The sequence below is a fragment of the Thamnophis elegans genome, chromosome 4, assembly GCF_009769535.1.
Source record: "Thamnophis elegans isolate rThaEle1 chromosome 4, rThaEle1.pri, whole genome shotgun sequence".
Classification (NCBI taxonomy): Eukaryota; Metazoa; Chordata; class Lepidosauria; order Squamata; family Colubridae; genus Thamnophis; species Thamnophis elegans.
In genome coordinates, this window is record NC_045544.1 from 75,483,628 (window position 1) to 75,499,909 (window position 16,282).

At 34.0% G+C, this 16,282-nt stretch overlaps 1 protein-coding gene and 1 long non-coding RNA gene across 10 annotated transcripts in view; one reads left to right on the forward strand and one right to left on the reverse strand.

Moving 5' to 3' along the window:
- Window positions 1–16,282, forward strand: part of BIRC6 (baculoviral IAP repeat containing 6) — a 153,109-nt gene that overhangs the window by 121,201 nt on the left and 15,626 nt on the right. The gene's annotated exons all lie outside the window — the stretch shown is intronic.
- LOC116508148 lies at window positions 3,460–6,139 on the reverse strand. The gene is made up of 2 exons (XR_004255288.1): window positions 5,487–6,139; window positions 3,460–4,617 (listed from the first exon to the last, which is right to left on the reverse strand). It is a non-coding gene; the product is annotated as an uncharacterized LOC116508148 (long non-coding RNA).

Below are 16,282 nucleotides of genomic sequence, written 5' to 3' on the forward strand. Positions count from 1 at the left end.
ACCTGGTATCGATTTATAATTTGTACTAAATCAAATACCATATTATTTGAATTCATGTTAATTGCAACCTATCCAAATCTTACTTCTGTTTATAAAGATACAATGAAGGAGACAGAACAAAGATTTATGACAGTAAAATGAGTAGTTTGGCAGGGATAGTAACAAATGCTACAGTAGTATTTGAAACAATGGGAGGAAAAGGAATTGCATAATGATTAATGGCTCTATAATCCCAAACAAAGAGACAATTTTTTTTCATGTTTGTCCATCCTGCCACATTTTAGATTGGGAAAAATAGGAATCTTTATATAAGATAGTGTACAAGCTAAGATTCCCACGGACAAGGTGGAAGGTTACCAAAGGTGCTAGCCGTCTTCTATTTCAAGAGATATTTGATATTGTGAAAGTTATTCTAGTTCAGAAGTGGAATAAGATACATGGAGTCTCCCTGCTTCCATGTTCAGATTCCACTGAGGCATAAAGGACAAGAAAAAAGTTTGCAGAGCACAGTAAGTTGCACATGTATGTATTATCAAAATATTCAATCCTGAGAAAGATGGGCCAGACCGATCAAAAGTAGAAAGAAGGCCTTGGCTGTGCAAAAAAGCAGGATTGAAGTTTTTTTTTAGTTTCAAATTATAGAGGGTGAGACAAAATTTTAGTAGTTGGGAATGAGTTGGTATAGGAATGTAAAATTGATGGCTTATGAGTATTTGCATTTGAGACATTAAGATTTCTGTCATTTGTGTTTTTTACAATAAAAGTGGACAGTATATGGAATTTCATCCTATGGTTGATCATTTTATTTTCTGTTAGGAGAGAATTTGGTTTTAAGTTGTTAAATCTGTAAAGCTAACAAGTGGTCAGTCTGCATATTTTGTAATTAGTCATTATATCTCAAGAATGTCTCTATTGTGACAAATTGCACCTCCCCCCTAATTCCTATGGATCTAACTTTCAAAAGTATTATAAATAGTCATCATATCATAGCTCTTTAGAAAAAAATCGTGTAATAAATAATTAGAATATTCATCTAAGCCACTCAGTAGTGTATTTCCTGGAATGCTGAATAGAAGATGTGGTATTTAACTTATGGCTGATTAGGTGCCATCAAGGTATTATCAACTCTTAACGACTGCATAGATAGATTTTCTCCATGATGTGCTGTCTCTAATCTGGTTTTCCAAGTCTTCCAACAGTGTACTTATTGGCATTGTAACTGAGTTCATATACCTGGCTGCTGGTCATCCTCATCGTTTTTCCTTCCAATCGTCCCAGCATTCTTCAGAGAGTCAGGTTTTTCCAATAATGTACCTGAAATAACATCATTTGAATGGGAACTCGGGGTTGATTTGTACAATTATTCTTTTGTTTTCTTAGATGTTCATGGTATTCTCAGGAGTCTTTTTCGACACCAATGTTCAAAAGCAACAATGCTATTTTTATCCTGCTAACAGTGTAATATTCTCAAGAACACCTAACCTCAGTTAATTATCAGCCCAGATTAGTAGCCTGGAGCTAGTACCTGCTGAGACATCATTTTAAGAACTTGATTCTTAATATCAATTGTCAGATTATTATAGAGATCAGTAGGCCAAATTAATTAAACAACACGTGCTTCAGATCCAGCAAATTCTAAAGCAATTTCCTTCCACTATCCAAGCATCATGAATTTCTCAAGAGAGCTAGTTTTCACATAATGTATCCAGAATATAATCTAAGCCTGGACATTTGTTTCAGCGAGAACTTTAAATGATTTGTTCTATGATCCATTTGTTTGATTTCTTACCAACCCATGGTATTTTCAATAGCCTTTTCAAATACAAAGTTCAAAAACAGTGCTCTCTTTTTTCCCTACTTTTTTAAACTGCAGCTTTCATAGAGTGAAGAACCATTGATTAAGCAGTTCTGATCTTCGTAGGTATAGACCAGTGGTGGGAGTCAAATAATTTAACAATTGGTTGTCTGCCCTAATGACCAGCTGGGTAGCCTGGGCTCGGTGGGCATGTGACTGGGTGGGCATGGCCACCTCAATGTCACTCACATCAATGGGCACTTTGCCTTAGCTGTTACAATGTAATGAAAGTTAACCTGAGAGGCAGTTTCTGTAAGCAAGGCAATAAAGAAACAACACCAGAATGTTTCCTTCCTGCCTTCCTGACAGGATTAGTCCCGTAAAGTGGGGGGGGGGGGGAGATTTTTTCCAGCAACCAGTTCTCCGAACTGCCTAGAAAGTTAACAACCAATCTTCCAAATAGGTGCGAACTGGCTGAATCTCATCACTGGTATTAGACACATCATGACATTTGACTATCTTTCCATAGCCTTCCTGGCTGCTCTAGTATTTGAGTGCAAATACTAGGTGTAAGCACATATACTTTAAAGATATCTTGATTCAAAGTTATTTTGCTAGAACTGTGTGCGTGTGCATGTGCAGGTATGCCACTTTAAGTCACTTTAAGATTTCTTGAGACTGCCTGGAAAAATGTAAACATTCTAAATTGATCATAACCATTGTCAAGTTCAAATGCTAATCTGAAGAGACATTTAATTGTACCTGATAGTTTGACAAGGATTGACAAATACCTTGCTACGATCTATACTTTACTGATTTCTCTTTTTCATTACTTATCTTGGACTTCCTTTTAAAAATATTCATAAAAAATGTATGTGCCCTATACTGTCATTTCTCCTATATATGCATCTTTGCCCAAGCACCATGTGTTCATTTTTCATTTCTGCTCTTATACTCTTCTGTTTTCTTTTTCATTTACGTCAGTCCTATAATCTTTTGTCAGTTCTTCATGTCCAATTACTATATGTATTCTTATTCCATATTCCTTTCTTTGTATCCGATGTCCAGATATAGGTCTCCTTTCATTTCAGAGAAATAAAACACTTTTAAGTCTTCTTAATGTCCTTTTATAAGCCTGAGCATTTCACCAGTCTCCCAAACATTAATTTAGTTCTTAGCAATACACAGTACATGTTTTAAATTTAAAATGGGTCCTTATGGTGGATAAAAACTTTGACTTCAGCTTAGATGTTTGGTTCAACCTACTTGTCCATTGGACTTAGTTTTTCATCTGTTTAGTGTCCTATTTCCTGTTTTAGAAATTAGAGTTTCATCAGATATTAAACAGTAATAAAGGACAACTGCCTTGTTATATTGTCACATCTAATATTCAAAGACATTACATTTTTTCAAAGATTATTTACTCAAATATTAATGATGTTTCTTTTAATTAAAATGTTCTTAAAAATACAGGCAAAATAGGAAAGGCAACGTCATGGACCATAATTCTTTAGATGATTGGTTTAGTTGGCACATGGAATAGGAAAACAGTGTAGTTGATGTACATTTAACAGCTCAGTTCTTTTTTAAAAAAAAATTATAAATAAATCCCATTGGTTTAATTATGGTTCCCCCCCCCATAAATATTATAGTCTAAGAGACACTTTAAAACTGTAAAAATGTTTATTTGGATCAATTAAGTGGAATTTTGAGTAAATGCATGAAAGATTTCCCCAGGTTATTGGCCATGGAGAATATATTGTTTGGAACCAATATAATACCATAATACTTTAAAACCATCTGTTTTAAAAACTGTTTTTAAATCATACATGATTCAAATTTCAATTACTCAATGTATTTCTTTCCAATATTCTGTTAAAGTCAGACTTCTATAGTAGATTGCAGTTACTATGTTTTCCCCAAACCATGATCTTCACTTTTTTTAATGAAAATTGCCCTTGAAAATTACAATTTGCAATACAAACATTGTTTTACAATTACATGTTGTATAGAGTGTAGCTTATAAGCATGGATATAAATTAATACCTACAAGCATTATATTGCAGTACCTGACAGAATTGTCAGCAGTATAAGAAATAAAAGTATCATGGAAGCTAATCAATGAAGATTTTATTTATTCATAATATGGTGCTTAACAATGTTCTTCTTTCTACATTTCATGTATAGTTGTATAAATTTTAGCACTTAATAATGGTAGAAAGTGCACTGGATTCCAACCCAGATGTTATTTAAATGAATCCAGAAGCTTAATGGGGATCAGGTAAATAAAACAAGTAGGCTTCATGGCACCATTCTCTTTATTTGTAACCTGCTTATATTATCACTGTCCCCATGTTCACTGGCAGAAGAACACTATGCATTTTAAGAATTTGAATATTGACACTCATCATTTAGAAGTTGAATACTGTTTTCATTTACATGTAATAAGCTTAATTAGATTCAAAGATACATTTGAATATGGTCAGTGGTGCTGGGCCTTTATCTGGGCAGTTCTGTCTGGAATGTGTATTTTCTTTTGAGGCTTTGTTTCCTGTTGGATAGAGTTCACTGATCCTATTTGTCATTGCTGGCCTTTGCACTCTGTGCTTTTCTGGATTTCTAGAAAACCATCAAAGTGTTGTGTAGATATACACAAAAATTATTACAAATAGATTAAGCACTGTTCCAATTATTCCCAACAGAGCTAAAACAGATTCCTCTTTTTCCTCACTTTCTTCTTGCTTTTTTACATCTTCTAACGTTGTAATGGCAGCGCTCCTCATTTTTTCTGCAAAGACCTTCACCAGTGTTTGGACTGCTGGCTAGAAAAAGGAAAAAAATTACTTACTTTGTGGATCCTCCCTCCCTTTCACACATATACATACACACACAAATCCAACATGTGCATAACCCACATATTAATGAACATGTATTCTATTTTGTGTATTTCATAGTAAAAAAGAGAAATGTATAGTTCATTCCAATCTAATTTTAATTTTTGAACTGAATAGTTCCCCCCCCCCGAGTCTGCACCTGTACTTTACATAGTAAACATATGTGGCTTACTGAAAAACAGATAAACAGGAAATAGACAGGTAGTTAAATTAGTATACGTTGATATGTTAATAAGTAAGTTTGATCACATAGCCCCAAATAGGTTAGCCTTTTATATAAAAGATAGAATGGTTTTAGTGGATTTTATATCTAAAAATCTGCATTTAAACTGGAAAGAAAAAAAAAGAAAATTGTGTAAATGTTGCCATGAAGTGTGGCAACAGATAGCACGATGCTGTTAGGAAGATTTTGGAGAAGTGCTATATATACAATTTATGGTAGATACCAGCTATTGTCTTTTGTTTCCTTTTTGTTTTGTGGTTTTTAATATAGATTTAATATGACTTATGTTGCATGGTTCACCTTATAATCTTTTGGTGTTAAAAATGAAGATGTAGTTATGCTGGGATTTGTAATTTGTTACATTTAAATATTACTCTGGGAAATAAAATTTTCAGTCTAATCTGAATGGAATGCCAGACAGTTTACACACAATATCCAGAAAGGCATATAACTGAATGCCTATTGAAATTACATGTTTTTGAATATTTTAATTATATTTAAAATTAAAGTGATTGCAGCAATCAAAAATTAATAAACTAATTTACGCTTAAAGATTTGTAAAAGCCTCTCTTACCCTACATTGCATCAGGAATAAAATCTCATCAGACATGCTGCTTACTCCTCACTGCAGTGGAAAAACAGCCTTATCTTCATGGAGGGCTGTTCCTTTCAGTCAGAGCAGAAATTGTATGCATGCATGAACAATTTCTTGATAAATTAGGCTGCAGATGCAATAATGTTATAATATCTTCCAAGAAATGCAGGCCTTATGTCGGTTATCCATTGAAACAATTTTATGTTTGGAAGGAAAACCTTGCTCTTCTTATCCAGGTTGTATGTTTGTTTCCCTTTTAAATTTTTTGAATCTTCGATCAGACGAAGCACATTCTGTACCAACAGTGGATACACAGCTGAGACTTCCAGTTAAAATTTAATCTCCCACTCTTTGTCATATACATGTAGCTGTTAACCCAGGACATTCCAGAGGCATGTTTTGGTAACGTGCTCTCGATCTTGTTAATTCTCTGAAGATGTTTTCTTCGTGTTGCTGAGTTGTAAATCCAAACGTAGTAGATGCAGTTATATTGCCCTGTTTATATTTTTATCCAGAAGGAACAAAGTTAGTTGTTTTGCGACAAGGATAGGAATATTACACACCTGCATTCAGAGCATCTGACAAATAATCCCAAGGCATTCTTCAGAGCATTGCATAACTTAGCAGCCAGTCAGATCTGAGGAGTGGAATGTCAGTGGCTTCAGTTGCATACGGTAGTGAGTGGTGACATTGATTAAACATGCAGTTGGCACTTGCTGAATAAAGAACAGCTACAAGTCCCCCTTGCAGACAATGAGTTGCATAACAATGCATGATGGTTCTGCTGTTTCATTGTCAGGCTAGGCACATTTTAATCCAGCAACACTTGTGAAAGTGTGCTGTGTAGAAGGAAGCCAAATTGACAAAGTACTATGCTACAAATAACAACCTTAAGGCATTTGAGCCGCAACAAGGTTTTCGGTCCTTTTGCTTTTGAGTTCTTTTTCATTTCAACAGCTTTTGGTAGACTGTTGATTCAAAATGGAACTGTCGTTTTGAAATCTATTCATTCCCTTCCTGTTCTCTCTTTGAAGAATACAGGTCAGTTGTGAAAATAACACCATGTACAAAAGAAATGTTCCCAGCCTTTTGTCATAGGAAGTAATTATCTGATAGTTCTGAGTGGAATTTCAGATCTGTGCTAATGCAATTTAGTGTATTAAGGTGTGTGTAATACCTTTTTCAGATAAAAACAAAATGAATACTTTCTTAACTGAATATTTCATTATGAAGAAATTGGTAGACAATGATTTTGAATGAAAACATTTTTGCTTGTGTGTTTACATCCTTTATCCATAGTTAAAAATTTGTAAAAATCTTTTCATTAAATTTGTTTCCGGTAAATTATAGTATTTTTATGGTATTTTTTTAAACTTTAAAAACCTCAGAGATGTGTTTAGCATAAAAGCAGAGCATATTACAGCACAAAGCCTGATTTGTAAGATGGTCTCTATCAACTTTGAAATCATTTTGGAATTAGTATGTACTAATTGTATGGCTGTTTTGAGGAAAGGTTATTTGATTGACAAATTGCTTTGATTATTACATAGCTTCATGAAAAATATTTTCCAATCTGAAGACATTTGGGGGTGTATGGTGACAAATATATTTATTGTTCACATAATTTTATATTATTTCAAAAAATCTATTATTTTCAACAAAAGTTATGTATTTTTAGATTAAGTTTTGCTACTGACTCTGCAAGTTGATTTCTGACTGATTCTTATTGCTCTCTCACTGATTCCTATCTGACAAAATACAATATCAACAACTGGTATATGCATGGTGTGTTTTTTAGAAATAATATTTTACTACTCATTTGAAAATATTATTTTACAATAATCCAATAAAATTATATGCTGTAATAGATCTGAATACTATTTTCAGTCCATTAGTCTTCCTACATAGAGCTTACTGTTTTCTATTTTTCTTACCACTTTTTAATGACTACTTTTACCTATTATAATTTGAATGCTTTGCATTTTGAAACACTGCAAATTTTTATATATGCACAAAATATTAAAATCAACAGGAGCTTTTAGTATCTTCTATGAACTACACAAAGTTTTTGATGCTACAGTATAAGAAACTAAATTAGTGCTGGTTGTGATCTTAAAATTTCTGCATTATAAATATAATTTGAGGGCATTCAACTCTCTGTTCCACTATGTATTTATATCAAATATAAATAATTTATTTTCCATATTGCAAAAGGAATCCTTACATTTTCAAAAGGAGCAATCCTACAAGTGGTTATTATGGCTTTGGTTTTATGGAATATACCACCAAACAAGAAACATTCATTGTCATTAGAGGGTAATTTATAGTAAGAAAAGCATATTGCCTTCCAATGGTTTTGAGATACTTTAATCAGAGCATTTAAGGCATTATCTGAAGAAATTTCACATGTTATCAGTCCTAAATTATTTTGATTTTTACATTCACCAGCTTTTTTTTTCCACAGGGTGATTTACAAATTAATCAATTTGTTCTACATTTATAATAGAAATATAAAAATAATTCACAAGCATTTGAATTATATTTTAATCCAAGTGCTTTATTTAAAGGATTAAAATTGGCTACGTAAAATAATCTATTGGAATTCAGTATTATGTTGGTAATAGTATTCCAAAACTTGTGTGTATCTAGCTTAAAGAAAAGGGGAAACAGAATTTGGATTTAAATTAATTATATTAATTAAAGCACTAACATAACAAAATGTAATTGCAAAATTTAGGTAGTATGGTTCGATAAGTCTTCTTAAAGTTTCATCTGTTGGAGTTTTTAAAAATCATCTATTTTATTAGAATCCCTTTGAAAAATACTACGACTTGTGAAATTTTAAATGAAATATAATTATTCTTACACTTTTCTCTTCACTTTAAATCTCAGTAGCCACACATCATAATTAATTTGAATAGGATTAGAATTAGTTGGCCATTTTCCAGAAAGAGTGATTTAGATGAATTTGAAGAGCAATATTAAATAAATAGTGGTAGTAAAAAGGAATCAATAAAGAAATGATTATAGACAGAACTATGAATGTAAATAACAATTCATGAGTCCAATACTTGACAGAATTTCATATTCTAAGAATTTAATTTGATTTTTCCCCTTTTGCTCATTTTTGTAATGACATGTCCAGTTATAACCAATGTGTCAAAGTGTGGATGATATTTAATGAAATCTCAGAAACTAGAATCATTGCAGGGTGCTTTGTATTTTTTCTTTTGAAATATCAGAAGCAGAAATAATTATGTAGAATATAGTGGAGGGATAGATATATGCAAATATATTTACACTTTTATTACAACTACATTGAACTACTAAGAAGAGCAACTAATATCTTAAACGTCCTTGATTTTGTCTTAAGCTAGTTGATTTTCTTCCCCAAAGAGTGAAATTAAATCATTTCTGCTATTAGATAATTAAAATAAAGTAGAAGTAACTTATTTAATCTTTTTTTACCTGTATGGATAAAAATCTATTTTCATAGTGGAGCAGAGGTCCCCAACAGCCAGTCCAGGCCCGGCACCGATCTGTGGCATGGCAGCAACCTGGTCCACACAAGCAAGCAAAGCCCCATCTGCAGGATGCAGGCAGGATGCAAAATCACACCCCCTTCAGTCCGTGGAAAAACTCTTCTCCATAGAGCCAGTCCCTGTTTACCAAAAGGTTGGGAGCCACTATTGTGGAGAATAAAAGAGATTTTGAATATAATTGATCCCTTTTGTTGGGAGATTCTGCAAAGTTTAGGAGAATCATTCAGACATAATGCATATCAACTGCAGGAATCAAAAGTTGGTAAATATTGAGCAGTTTGAGCAGAGGTAGCTAGGAAAAATGGTAGATATTCAAGAACATCAGTTTCTGCCATATGTCTTCCATTGCAGAGTGAGCAAAAAAGAGAATCATTCTGTAGGATTTAATTTTATACAATTCAGAACTTATAATTATTCTAATTATGTTTAGAATACAGAATACCAGAGTTGGAAGGGATCATTTCTAGTCCACCCTCCTGTTCAAGCAGGATACCCTACATATCAGTGATGGCTAACCTTTTTGTTGAGGCATGTCAAAAACGGGGGGGCACGCATGCCCACACCCATAATGCAATGCCCTCCAGCCACGCATGCACAGAGGCTTCACTGAAGCCTCTGGACTTCTGGGAGGAGCGTTGGGCCATTTGTGCCCGCTGCAGTCTTTAGGAAAGCCCCCTGAAGCCTCCAGAGGGAGAAAAACGGCCCAATGGACAACCCAGAGTTGTTCCTGAACTTCCAGTGGGTCCCATTGAGCCGTTTTTCGCCCTACCCAGGCTTCAGAGAAACCTCCTGAAACCTGGGGAGGGCGAAAACGGCCCAACACATAAACCAGAAGTTTGGGAATGGACTTCCAAGTTGCCTGTTGGGCCGTTTTTCTCCTTCCAGAGGCTTCAGGAGGCTTCAGGGTGAAAAATGGCCAAAAATAAAGGCTGAAAATCAGCTGGCCAGCGCGTAGCCTCATGTGCCTTCAGAAATGGCTCCGCATGCCACAGGTTTGCCATCACGGCTATATACCGCCATCACGGCTATATTTCAGACAAATGGTTTTCTGGACGTTTTAAAAAAGAGATTGGGCATTTCATCTGAAATGATATAGGGTTTCCTGAATCCTGCTTGACCAGGGGATTGGACTAGAAGACCTCCAAGGCCCCTTTCCTATTCTGTTATGCGATGAAATTCCTGTAATTTTAAAAATACATCAGTTTTACCAAATGCTTACTCAATGTTTTGATACTATGTTACATCATGTGACAAGCAATCTGTGAAATTGAAAACATCTAAATCATAGATATGGGGTGAGGAATGACATTGAACAAACATATTGCTGGACCAAAGCTTGCATTCCAGGGTTAGAACCTGGATTTTGTCATTTTGACCAAACTGTCTGAAATTATTTCTTTTTTCCTTTTATAAAAACAATATTTCCCACTCTTGTACAGAGCTCTCCAGGCAATCAATTATTTTCAGAGCAATTGAATATTGAGTGTTAATTAGACATTTTATAAGAGATCTGCCTCCAGTTATTGTTTAAATAGAAAAAGCAAAAGTCATTAGATGTCAGACTTCATGCAGGCATAGCTTGATTCATGAGTCTTCAGACATTTAAACACACACACACACACTCCCCCCTGTGCTTAGTAACTAGCTAACAGCAGTATCTTCGAGGACCCAGCATGATTAGATGAAAGCTTTATTGCAGAATTGAAAAAGAAACATCTATGCAGAAGATCAACTATTACAGAAGGCAGAATCTAGCTGTATGCATATGTGCTGGAATATGTGTGATCTCAAATGAGATCTTTCCATTCCTTTCGTGGCAACGAAATTTTTGTTGTTTTTTTCCCAGACTACAATAGGGAGAATCAATTGCAGTGTGATTATTGCATGGTGGGGTTGTTTATTTTATGAAACAGAACAAGATAAAAAGCAAGAGGAAAAAATATCTTTACATAGCAATCTGATCTGCAGTCCTTTGCTTCTCACCTTACCAACTTTAGCCCTTATATACCACCGTGTTTTCTTTTTTCTTCTTCTTCTCCTTTAAGCCTGAAGCACTCAGGAGCATCTCTCTCTCCTGCTCTCTCAATGTGGGAAACTGGAAGGCATTATTCCTTTCCATGTGTTTGTCAGCACTTTTTCTTTGGAGAAAAACTGGAGTTTTGTTAGCATTTAGCTATCTGGGTTCGACTTGTAAATAGTGATGTGTTACTCTCTTGTAATTCTTTGAGTTTTCCATCAGTGTAGTGTTGGAATAATGTCTGGGATGCTCTGCTGAAATAGGTCACCTGGCAGTTCATCTAGTAGTCCTTTTGTTGCGTAGTTATCCAAATCCTTTTTTTTTTTTAATGAGAAGGGGGTTGCCCATATTAGTTATCTTAGTCATTGAATCAGTTGCAAAAGGTATATAAGCTCAATCAGTGAGAAAGTCCTCTGGTATGAAAAAGACAATTCCTGAATGACAAAGTTACAAAGGTTGTAAATTTCCAAAACAGAAGTAAATTTTTCGGGCAAGGTTGAAACTCCTTAGGGTAAGACAATAGTTGGATCCTGGGTTGGAAAGAGGCATTGGAATTGTCTGTTTTGTTAAATTCTGCCTCACTTATTCATTGTGTGGCTTAACCGTCAGGGTCACCATTTTTTCTGGTGGAGAAAGAATGGAATGGAATAGGAATAGAAATAGAATTCTTTATTGGCCAATCAAGGTGCCATTGGCCACACAAGGAATTTGTCTCCGGTGCATAAGATCTCAGTGTACATTTGAGCAACAAATGATAAATCATGATCATAATCATCATAAAATATATTCATCATAAATCTTAAGATACAATACTAAGTGATAGTCATAGGATACTAAGTAAGCAATCAACATAAATCATACTAGATTCTAAATAAAACAATATAAATTGTAAGATGCAAGCAACAAAGTTATTATAGTCATAAGAAGATAAGGAAAAATGTAATAGAAAAGATGAGAAGGATAATAGTAAGACAGTCCTACTAGATACTTCGATAGTGTTGTGGAAATTAGTTGTTTAGCAGAGTGATGGCATGGGAGAAAAACTGTAACCTAATCCAACTTCAGCAGAGCTGCAAATGAATTAGAGCCATTGTTTAAATGCTGAGGTTGGACTCCGAGATGTCTTCCCATAGTGTAGGAGTAAGGAACTGAACTTGCTGTCAAACTTGTTGCAGGCATGTTTTAATTCTCTACTTTTCAGATGCACAAACATGCATATATATACTACAGTCAGTAACTATCCAATAGTAAAACTTTCAAGGAAGTTGATTGCATCTAGAAGGAGAAATGCCTATGTAAAAAATCAACTATTACAAAATATCTAACTTTCTCTGTGAGTGTATAATTGTATTTATCAGCTCTGGGGTTTTTAGTTGTAGGTGTCTCTTTTCCAACCTGAAATACAGAGGGCACTGTGCCATATTTACATAATGGCTTTTTTATTTCCTGTCTTATTAGATTCAGATTGCATAGTAACTCTTGAAATATTGTAACTGAGACCATGTCTTTTAGTGAGTTTGTTAACATCATATGTTTAAGAAAATGTACCACAAAAGCAGAAACAAGGGAAGTTTAAAATTTTAAATTACTTAGACATTATGAAACAAAAATATGACCACTGGCAATAATTTTATGCTTTGAAGATCTAAACTGACTAATTATAAAGCAAGAAAATGGATTCTAGCTATCTTAATTGAATAGCTGGAGTAGCTATCCTGTGCTGTAAATCTTTGGATAGTTAATGAGATTCCTGCACATCCCGTTAACTAAGACACTCAGGATTCATTGTTGTTAGTAGTACTTTTTCATAATCTTTGGATGGTATTTTCAGTGATTATTGAAATTATTACTGAATTTACATATGAAGGCTACACATATAATTTTTGGGGGGGGGAAAGAGACTTTGGTTCAGTCGTCAATCAGAGTTTGCTGCATCAGAAGCTTAAAGATGAAAAAACAGGATATAAACATTACTGTCTGAATAAATGTTATGGCCTCTATGATTTCTTAAGATATGAATGATACAGAACTGGTTAGCTAATAAAGATGAGAAAAGGGAGCTCCTAACATAGAAAAGATGTTTATTTGAAACCAGCTATGATCACACCACCTTTTATTTTAAACCTCAATTTACGTTGTCACTGGAGACTAACCTAATGTCATAATACCAAAATGAAGTCCCACATGTTACAAGTTAAATGGGTTGTATGCATACCGTTTTTACCTTCATCTGCATATTTAATAGTGTGAGATTCAGAGTTGAATTCAAATTATGGATGAAGATAGAAGAAACAAAAACATTATATCCTTTGAATAAGTTATTAAAAGATGTTTATAAAATGGTTATACATACTTTGTGTAGCTTCCATTTGGTTCTTTTGCTTAGCTTGCTTTGAGGCACATGGGAAATATTACATAATAATCCATTTTTCATTATGGTTATATATGCTCTATTCATTGTGTTTTTTGAGAGCACATTTCAATAATATAAAAAAAGACTTTTAAAATGTCATCTGTATTTGGTTAAGCTGTACTTGGAATGTTAAATGCTTTGGAAAAGAATTTAGAGCTGTTCAATATTATCTATTTAATGGTTCATTGGGCTTGGTTATTCTTATGAGTATCTTGGAACAGTAAAAAGTTTAGGAATATGGATGCTTCTAATTAATGTATAGCTTACAGCAAAGTTTCTTTTTCAAGAGACATTTCTCCATGCTCTTTGCCCAGAATTAATATAAATATCAAACATTAAGTATATTCGGAATTTTTTAGCACATGAGTTAGATAATCAAATTAGATAATTTATAGTTTAAACCAACTTTTTTGTTGAATGAAATGTGCCATTAACTTTTGAGATTAAAATACTATGGATAGAGGTTTTTTTAGGATTGGAGTTGTATATCATAAGCATAGTGTCAGTTCAGATTCTCAGGGTCTTATGAGAGAGAAAAGAGCATTTGGACAAATACCAAAATCTAATGATAGTTTCCCAGATGATAAGGTCATTGACAAATGTTATTGTTTTGTACTAAGTGATGTATTCAAATTTCGTCTTGTCTTCCCTTCCCCCAATAAAATGTTAAGAATTTAGAGAACAACACTCAATTTTTACTCATGATAAGATTGTGTTTTTGTATAAATCTGGGCATTCCCTGCAGTTCTCAATTCTGTACAGTATTAGCAAAACTTTTATAATGTGTAGCAAAACATTCTTCTGTATTTCTTTTGAAATACATTGAGTCTGAATATTTGGACACCCAGCCATACTTAGTGACATTTTCAAATATAGCTAACAGTTGAGAATATCACAGTTCCAAATCTTGAACTGTTAAAACCTTATCCAACCATACAATGAACTATTGCAGGAACTGGAAATGTATAGTCCAATGAAGAGAAGGATTATGTGTGACATGATAGGAGTCCTTCCAATATTTGAGGGACTGCCACAGAGAGGAGAGTGTCAGCTCAAATCCAAAGCATCTGAGGGTAGGACAAGAAGTAACAGATGGAAGATCATTAAAGAGAGATCCAACCTAGAACTAAGGAGAAATTTCCTGCCATTGAGAACAATTAATTAGTGGTACTGCTTGCCTCCAGAAGTTATGGATGCTCTTATCCCTGGAGGTTTTTAAGATGGTCAACCATTTGTCTGAAGGGTCTCCTGCTTGAGCAGGGGATTGGAGTAACTAAAAGTCTTTCAAGGTCCCTTCCAACTTTGGTATTCTCTATTCTGTATTCCATCCCAAATAATTTTGTATTATACAACCATTCGTTACTCTAATGTAGACATATGATTGTCATTGCTACTATAAATGTACTATATTGTAGCATATAAAAACAGATATATCAGTGGAAGGCAAAATCACAAAATTCCACCTTGCTTATTTTGATTGTGTCTTGCAATCAAACTCACTGAAAAAGGCAGTCTTGCTTGGAATGATCAGCAGTAAAAGGAAACTGTTCAGTCCAGCTTAGTTTTCCTTTAGTAGTGCAATACACAGAACATTGAAACTTAGACAGTGATACCTATGAAAAAGGTTACTATTTGCAGCCATTTAGGGGCGAGGGCTACCTTTAACCAATCTGTCTGCATTTGCTTTATAAATTTCATTCAGTAAGGCAATCAAATATAATGATTGGAATGCTAGGATTGGATCCAGAAGATACAGTTTCAGATGTTCAATAAAATGATAGCATTTTATTTGCTTAGCATTTTATTTTATTTATACCATTACGAAGACATGTTCTTTCAAACCAGCCTAAAGGATAGCTGTAATTTTTTCAGAATGCTCCAGAAAAGGCATACGCACAAGGACAATCTTGTTTCGTCCTCCTGTCCTCTGCATTCTGGTCTGGCATTGATGCTGGATAGACACCAGAGATGAAGCTTTTATCTGCTTTGGCTAATTAAAAAATTGCTCCCATTCTTGAAAGACAGATATTGGTATGTCAGTGACGTATGTGCCGCTTTTCACGAGCTTAGACTACTGCATTGCATTCTCCTTCAGGCAACCCCTAGATTGCAACCTGCCCAGAATGTAGCAACATGAGTTATAAATAATAAGGTCATACTAATTTAATACACATCATTTTAAAGACTAAATAAAATTCTTTATGAGTATTAAAGTTCAGGTTTTGTAAGTGACACAAAATGTGGTTTGTAGTTTTTGCCATGGGAGGTTTGCATTCACAGTACCAATCAAGTGGCTTTGCCAATGGGGAAAAATGATTGGAAACCAGTAGCCTTATTATTTCACAGCTGCTTCAGGTTGAGTTTAAAATATAATGGAAGAATTTCTGAATTTTCAGTAACACCAATGCAGATATGCCTAAGAATAATTTATAATGAGTGAGTTGGACACAATAAAGTGAAACAGAAGGTGAAGAAATTGTAGTTTAACTTCAAAGATGACTTATAGGTAGTGAAATAGCAAAATATGAACTGTACTTTTAGCCTACCTTTAAAAAAAATTGGTAAACTTTACTCTCTCAAAAACACAAATAAGATCAGAAATATATCAGCATTTAATATTTGAAACTAAATCACTGTCCTCAAAATAATATAATCTGAGGAAAGAGTTAGGAGATATACACATTAAGATATATTTTGAAGTTGTATTAATTCCATGAATTAATGTCATAATTCATTCATAAAATTATCATATCTTATACTTCCTACTTCCATGAAAGTGAGCAACATTCAAGACTAATTGCCA